A 9,120-nucleotide genomic window follows, 5' to 3' on the forward strand; every position below is an offset into this window, starting at 1 on the left:
CCATTTGTCATTGACTTTAGAAAAACTCATTTAAGTAGAGTGTCATTACTGAAAGAATATTCTCTGTTTTATTCAATCTGCCTTTCAATCTATAACAATGATACATATATATAACCATAGCATTAGAACCGTACAGAACCGTACAGATTCTTTTCCTAACATAACATTTGTAATTAAGTCTAATTATAGACCCATTAATAGTGATTATATTCCTATAATTAAGTCTAATTATAGACTCATTAATAGTGATTATATTCCTGTAATTAAGTCTAATTAAGTCTAATAATGATTTTGTCCGGTAATATCCCCCTCAAGTTGGAGCATGTAAGTCTTGAATGCCCAACTTGACCAAGATGGCTCCAAACTTTTTAGCACCGAGAGCTTTGTGAAAAAGTCAGCTAGTTGTGTATGTGTGGGCACATAGGATGGAAGAAGGCGCTTGTGAATGATTTCATCTCGAACAAAGTGGCAGTCAACTTCAATGTGTTTGGGGCGTTCGTGGAAGACCGGGTTTTTAGCAATGTGAAGTGCTGCTTGACTATCACAATAAAGACGAATTGGGTCAGGATGAGGAACATGTAGAGAAGCGAGAATGTCTTTAATCCACTTTAATTCTCGGGTGGTCTTAGCCATTGATCGATATTCAGCCTCAGCAGAGGAGGCAGAAACCGTTTGTTGTTTCTGGGTTTTCCAAGAGATTGGGGAAGTGCCGAGTTGAATAAACCATCCGGTGAGAGATTTCCGTGTCAGTGGACAACTTGCCCAATCAGAATCACACCACCCAAAGAGTTGTAAGTTGTTCTCTCGAGGTAGGAGTATTCCTTGTCCAGGATGCCCCTTTAAATATCGAACAACACGAAGAGCAGCTTGCCAATGCTCGAAGCGTGGATTTTGCATAAATTGAGATAAAGCTTGGACACTATAGGCAAGGTCAGGTCGAGTGAAACACATATAAACTAACCTCCCAGCAAGTCTACGATAAGTAGCCGGGTCAGAAAGAAAAGAACCAGTAGCGGAGCTCAATTTGTGATTTTCTTCTCATGGTGTAGTGGCGGGCTTCGCACCCAACAATCCGACTTCAGTAATGATATCTAAGGCATATTTCCTCTGACAAAGGAAGATTCCGTTGGGGGAGCGAGCAACTTCAACCCCCAGGAAGTACTTGAGGCGGCCTAAATCTTTCATATGAAAGCATTGATTTAAGTAGCCTTTAAAACATTGGATGGCAGTACCATTATTCCCTACAATCACAAGATCATCAACGTAGACTAGCACAACCATCCGGTGAGAGATTTCCGTGTCAGTGGACAACTTGCCCAATCAGAATCACACCACCCAAAGAGTTGTAAGTTGTTCTCTCGAGGTAGGAGTATTCCTTGTCCAGGATGCCCCTTTAAATATCGAACAACACGAAGAGCAGCTTGCCAATGCTCGAAGCGTGGATTTTGCATAAATTGAGATAAAGCTTGGACACTGTAGGCAAGGTCAGGTCGAGTGAAACACATATAAACTAACCTCCCAGCAAGTCTACGATAAGTAGCCGGGTCAGAAAGAAAAGAACCAGTAGCGGAGCTCAATTTGTGATTTTCTTCACATGGTGTAGTGGCGGGCTTCGCACCCAACAATCCGACTTCAGTAATGATATCTAAGGCATATTTCCTCTGACAAAGGAAGATTCCGTTGGGGGAGCGAGCAACTTCAACCCCCAGGAAGTACTTGAGGCGGCCTAAATCTTTCATATGAAAGCATTGATTTAAGTAGCCTTTAAAACATTGGATGGCAGTACCATTATTCCCTACAATCACAAGATCATCAACGTAGACTAGCACAACCAACTGTATGTCATTATTATTGAGAGTAAACAGGGAATGATCCTTCGGGGATTGTTGGAAGCTGTAACGAGTGAGAGAAGAAGATAGTTTAGCAAACCAACACCTGGGGGCCTGTCGGAGGCCATATAGAGACTTTTGAAGCTTGCACACTGCCCCTGGTTGAGATTCTTGGAAGCCAGGAGGGAGTTTCATATAAACTTCATCATCAAGATCACCATGGAGAAACGCATTGTGAACGTCCATCTGATGAAGCTCCCAATCTTTTGCGGCTGCTACTGCTAGAGTTGTGCGAATGGTTACCGTCTTTACGACAGGAGAAAACGTCTCGTTGTAATCCAAACCCTCCACTTGATGATTGCCAAGAATTACCAATCGAGCCTTGAATCTTTCAATTGTTCCATCCGAGTTGTATTTGATTTTGTAGATCCATTTACACCCAAGTGCCTTCTTTCCAGGAGGGAGAGCGGTGAGTTTCCAGGTGTCATTGAGTTCGAGAGCATGAATCTCCTGTGCCATAGCATCACGCCACCGGGGTTCTCGGACGGCTTGAGAAAAGAACAGGGGTTCCTGCTCGGTGTGTAAAGAGGCAAGAAAACTTTGATGATGGTTAGAAAAGGAATCACAATTCACAAAATCATGTATAGGATACGAAACACCTGAGAATTCTGTTGAAGGAGGTGACGGAACAGAGGGGCTTGACGGTATCGTGGTGGCTGCGACAAAATCGCGTAACCGTACGGAAGGCAGCTTCGCGCGATGCCCTCACCCAAGGGGAACCGCGGCCGTCAACGGTGGTGAAGAAACCGACGGCGCCGTCTCCGTCGGACGCGGCGGTGGATCCGCGGGTAGCGTCGAGGCTTCTATACACGGATCGGAGTCGTTGATAGTGTGGTCGAAGTCATCTGTGAGGGTAGCATCCTCCTTGGCTGGGATGGGAGATGCAATGGGTTGGTTGACGATGCATTCATCTAGGTTTGAGGAGGCAACTTCATGAAGAAAATGTGGGTCCGTTCCAGTTTCTAAAGAGTTGGCAATAATTGGGTTTTGCAATGGTGGTGCAGTGTCCATCTTTTTGGCTTCAAAATATGGAAATTTATTTTCGAAAAAATGTACATCACGAGAGACAAAGAAAGTTTTTGTTTCCAAATCAAATAATTTCCTTCCTTTTTGGCCATATGGATACCCGACAAACACACATTTTCGGCTACGACTATCAAATTTATCCCGCTGTCTATTTTGATTATGAGCATAACATAATGAACCAAATACTCGTAAGTGCGCGTAGTTGGGTACACATCCATGGATCACTTCATAAGGGGTTTTTCCTTTTAGAATGGAGGATGGTGTGAGATTGATTAAGTAGCCTGCAGTCAAAATGCATTCCCCCCAAAATTTAATGGGAAGATTGCCTTGAAACCGTAATGCCCGAGCAACATTCAGAATATGCCGATGCTTGCGTTCGACGCGTCCATTTTGTTGCGGGGTCCCGACACAGGAAGTTTGGTGAATGATACCTTGTTGAATGAAATATTGTTTTAGACACATGAATTCGGTTCCATTGTCAGAGCGAACCATTTTAACACATTTTATGTATTGCCTCTCAACGAGTGTGAAATTTTTTTTCAAAGTCACTGATACCTCTGTTTTTTCTTTTAACAAATAGATCCAAACTGCCCGTGAACATCATCCACAATTGTCAAAAAATATGAAGCACCACAGGATGAAGGAGTTTTATAAGGACCCCATAAGTCACAATGAATTAAATCAAAAATATTCAAAGCTTGATGCGCACTTAAGAAAAACTTATCTCTCGTTTGTTTCGATTTTTCACAAACTTCACAAACTGTATTCAACTCATCACGAGTACATTTCCCACTTATATCAGGAAGCATTTGCACAATCTGAAATGACGGATGTCCTAATCTTTGGTGCCAAAGTGCTAGTTGATTTTCCATCTTGACATGACATGCTTGAGTCTTCCGTACCCCACGATACCAATAAAGCCCATCTTTCCGTTCACCTGCTCCAATCAGCGTCCTCGAAGTGCGGTCCTGTATAATACACAATTTATCAGTGAATGTTACAACACAATTTTCTTCATCCGTTAATTGAGGTACTGAAAGTAAATTGCATTTTAATTTGGGAACATAAAGGACATTTTTCAATTCAAGTCCTTCTTCAAGAGTCACTGTTCCCTGTTCGCAAGCTAGAACACTGTCAATAATCCACAAATCCCAAATGCTCTTACCAGTCATTTTCTCTGATTCATTTGATTTTTGTTTGCTGATCATATCAACCAGTACCTTCCATTGTTCATTGGTCAGACCTGCCATCTCAAGTTTCTTGTCGTCATTGTTGGCTTGACTGTTGCTTCCACTAGCGTGTGCCACATTTGCACGTGTCGGGTTACCTTTGTTTCGCATCCCTTGGCGTCCCCTGCCGTTCCATTTGCCTTCACTTTTTGGTCTGTCACCCCACCATTCGGGATATCCGATCAATTGGAAGCATCCCTTCATGTCATGACCATTTTTACCGCAATGACTGCACGTCATTAATTTTTCTACCATATCTCCACGCCCTTTTTCTTTGTAGTTGGCCTGCATCGTGAGACCCACGACCAACCCCTTTCTTCCGTTGATTTGGCCATCATTCTCACTCTTTCTTCTTGTACCAACATAGCATATACGCGGTTCAGAGACGACAATGGATCTGAGGCCAGAATGTTTGATCTTACTGTCCCGTAGCTTGCGTCATCCAACCCCATAAGGAGTTGATGAACCTTCTCCTCCTCCCTTCGTTTTTCCAACTGAGCACCAATCCCACACTTGCATCCACCACACGTACAAGATGGAATTTTGTCACTGTTAGCAAGCTCATCCCAAAGGACCTTCAATTTTTCAAAGTAAGTTGCCACCACCATTCCCTCCTGCTTGCATCTTGACAATTCCGACCTTAGTTGTTGAATTCTAGGTCCATTCACGATCGAGAATCTTTCTTTAATGTCTTCCCACAAGTTATGTGCAGTCTCAGCATATGCTACTGTGGATCGTAAGCTTGGTTCAATGGTGTTTAGAATCCAAGATACAATCATGGACTGCACGGTCCACCAATCTTCAAGGTCGGGTGCCTCATCCTCTGGTTGGATATGTGTTCCATCAATGAAGCCCCATTTTCTCCGGGCACGAAGCGAGATCTTTACTGTTCTTGCCCATTCGTCGTAATTTTCTCCGCGCAATTGGACTTGCATGATTATGTTTCCGGGATTTTCACTCGCGTTGAGATCATATGACGAGTAGGTCTTCTTAGCACCTCCTCCTTCGTGCTCTCTGCTTTGTTGGCATTATTCTTTTCTGGTGCATCTGCCATGGTTGTGCACCGTTGCCTTTGCTTTGTGTTTGTCGGGTATCAGAGTTTTGTGCTCTGATACCATGAAAGAATATTCTCTGTTTTATTCAATCTGCCTTTCATCTATAGCAATGATACATATATATATAACCATAGTATTAGAACCGTACAGAACCGTAGATTCTTTTCCTAACATAACATCTGTAATTAAGTCTAATTATAGACCCATTAATAGTGATTATATTCCTATAATTAAGTCTAATTATAGACTCATTAATAGTGATTATATTCCTGTAATTAACAATGTTTGTCCGGTAATAATTACTGAAATCATTTATAGGTTTTATAACTTCATATAACTACCCCTCAGTATCGATGAATAAGTATTATAAAAAATTTGAAATAAAAATAGCATAACAAAATTGATAATCAACTAACTTTAATTTGAGCATATGATTCTTCATGAAAAATATCCAGTTGATCTTAATTTTGTTTAGGATGTAGTACATTAGCAACAAGTTTTCTTCATTCAGCATTACATGGTTTTGTCGTGGAATAATAAATGTCAACAACCTTCCATTAAGCTTCAAGTCTCCAACATGAAAACCTCTCTTATAAAGGCATTCAATTTTATTATTATTTTTATATATTGCTATTATTTTATTATTATTATTATTATTATTATTATTATTTTATGATTTATTTTGATTATTATTATTATTTTATAAATTTATTTTGATTATTATTATTATTATCATTTTATAAATTTATTTTAGTTATTATCATTACTAATTTATTATTATTAATTTTCTTATTATTATTATATAAAATTTTACATATGACTATTATATTTTATTATTATTACTATTTAAATTATTATTATATCATTTTATATTATTATATTATAGTCGTTATATTATATGTATAACATATAAAATAATTGATCATATTTTATATAATTAATTATTTTATTTTCACATGTTTCAGTTCCGTAACTTGAACTACTATGTCCTTTTGCACTTCTAAATATTTTTTATTCCATGCATAATCAAAGCTGAAACTACAAATATGTGAAAGCTAAATTAATATGAATAATGTAGTTATGGAAAAGAATATAATATCATACATAGCAATAATGAGAAAATGTGGATTAAATTTGTAAACATTTGTATATGCATAAGAGAACTTTTTAATAAAAAAATAAAAAAAATAATAGTATTAGAATAGTCCAATCCATATAAAAAAACCTAAAATATAAAAGAGTATATATATATTATATATATATATATATATATATATATATATATATATATATATATATATATATATATACCCCTTCTATTCCAAAATCAAATTCTTCTTAATGAAAAGAGAAATAAGATTTTCAATTCCAGATTCTTGCATCTAGAGTTGAATGGATACAAACTTGTATTTTACTTGTGGCCAAAAATTAATTTGCAAAAGACAAAAAAAGCTGCAAGGAGAATTATTAGTTAATAGATTCCAAACATTCAAGTGGATGAAGACATCATTCTGAATATGAAAATATATATTTGAATATTTATGTTTAATCCACACCCAAACTTTTATTTGTGTCACTGTAAAAATTTTTTTGTATCCACCACTTTAGTTCTAAAGATAATAATTGTCCTATGATTTTAAATATTCCAAATTACCTCCAATCACATGCATTTCCATATGTTATTTCCTTTTTGAATAATAAGTGACTTATGTTCTCAAAATGTATATCTATATCCCTCATCTATTAATTATTTGTTGTTATTAATTATTTGTTGTTATAATTCTACCAATGATTACCCTTCATAAAAAACTTAGTCAAAGATAAAACTTTTAATTTTCAAAATTAATGGAAAGAAAACTCTTTGGTTAAAAGGTGTTATTAGTAATAACTTTGAATAAGCTGATTTAACTCTATATGATTTGTTATCACCACCCTTCCACATCTCTTCAACTTTTTTCTCTAACATATACAAGAATAATTACAATGAATATTCTTATAATTCTGTCTTCGTTGTTCAACTTAAATAAGTGAAAACAAACGTGGAAAATCCATACTCTTCCTCTTACATGAACAACATTCATGCGGAAACAAAAAAACAGTCTTAATAATTGGAAGAATATTTGATGTTCTAGACGACACACCCAAAGTAACAACCTAATATGCAACTTTACGCAATGACTCCTAGTGGCAATCTCTTTCATCTTTATAAGCACAACATTAGACTGTCTGACTGTAATTCTCAACCCGAGGTTCTAAACTTCCACATGCATGTCAGAATGTATTGTCCATAGGGTATCTTAGGGATCGCAACTCAATCTACAAAAACATGTTTTCAGTCCACACGTTTCTTCAAAGGAGAAGCATCATTACGTTTCAGCCTTAAATTTCAAAAGTGCGATCACCCTTCGTCACACTCATGGTCCCAAAACCAGATATCCTTCTAATCAGTGACACAAGCATCAAAATCAGAAAGTGTGATTGTGCTTGCAGATGGTGGGTTGATCACGCCCACCAAACAACCCACTTATTACAATGAATGCGTGGAAACAAAAATAAGTGAGTGATTTCATAGTATTTCATGATAAAAGTATATACTTAAATAAATTATTATGTTAATTATTTATTATTTTTACTCAAAAATAAATATTTAAGGGATACAACATTATTTACTTTACTTATTTGGTTTTTTAATTTATTTTTTTCATTTGGTACTCTTAGTTTTAAGAATTTTAATCATGTATCCTCGTATTTTTAATTAGATCTAATTTGACCCTTTCCGTCAATACCATTCGTATAGAATGTTTATATATACAATTTTTCTCTTAATAATGATGTGCGATGTGTGAATATTTAGTATATAAATTGAATCAGAAGTTCCTAGCTTAATAATAAGAATGTAGCTTAGAGGAGCGAGAGAATAACAATGGTATAGAAAATAGCATAAATCCACAAGTTCACATGGATACGAAAGACACAACAGAGGAGAAATTGTATCAAAGGTTTTCCAGGCTATACCCGCATGGCATTAAAAAAATAAATAGAATTCATAGAAAAATAATTTATTTACTTCCATGTATCTATGGAAATATAAGCATAAATTACAATTAGGGATGATAATGCGGACTGATCCACATAGGTTTGTTTTGCATTTGGTCTATCCTGCATAGAATATGTGGAGTGATCATACTAACCCATTCCGCATAAGGATCACTTGCAGTTTGGGGTCGTCTGCATAAGAAATACTTTTTAAAAAAATGAATAAATTTAATTATTTTCTTTGTTTAGATGCATTAGGAAAATGATCTCACAATATTATTCTCACGACACATACTTAATAACATGCGAGTAAAAATTCCGGAATATGAAATATGAGGTTGCATGAAGAAATATGAGGGTGCAAAAAGAAAATTATAGATTTTTAAGTTAGCAGGTCATGCGAGTCAACTTGCTCTATCCCACACTTTGTCCGTGCGAGCTGTGGGTTATGCGGGGCGAGCCTAAGCGACCCAGCGGGTTGGAATAGACAGCCCACCCGCCTTTTTCTTAACGGGTTGCGGATCAGCCCGCCCAACACACTCTACTTTGCCATTCCTAACTACAATCTAATTTCATTGTCTCACACCTTCGTTTCATTGAAAATTACATAACTTGATGAAAATGAATGCTCTATTAACAATTTGGACTTCATAAACAACAAGATGATGAAAAAAACTGTAACACCTAAAAATAAATAGTTTCAAATAAAGTATTGAAAGTGCATTCAAGGATAATTAGAAATAAATTTAAGAACATAGAAATTGAGTTTAGAGAGTTCTTGGTGTTTTAGACTGTATGTCGCAAAAACAAAGACTAGAATGTCTAACATGAAGACAAAGACTATACCATTTAGTGTGTCTAGCAGATTGAACTCCAATGAGACCC

Source organism: Phaseolus vulgaris, chromosome 3, assembly GCF_000499845.2.
Source record: "Phaseolus vulgaris cultivar G19833 chromosome 3, P. vulgaris v2.0, whole genome shotgun sequence".
Classification (NCBI taxonomy): Eukaryota; Viridiplantae; Streptophyta; class Magnoliopsida; order Fabales; family Fabaceae; genus Phaseolus; species Phaseolus vulgaris.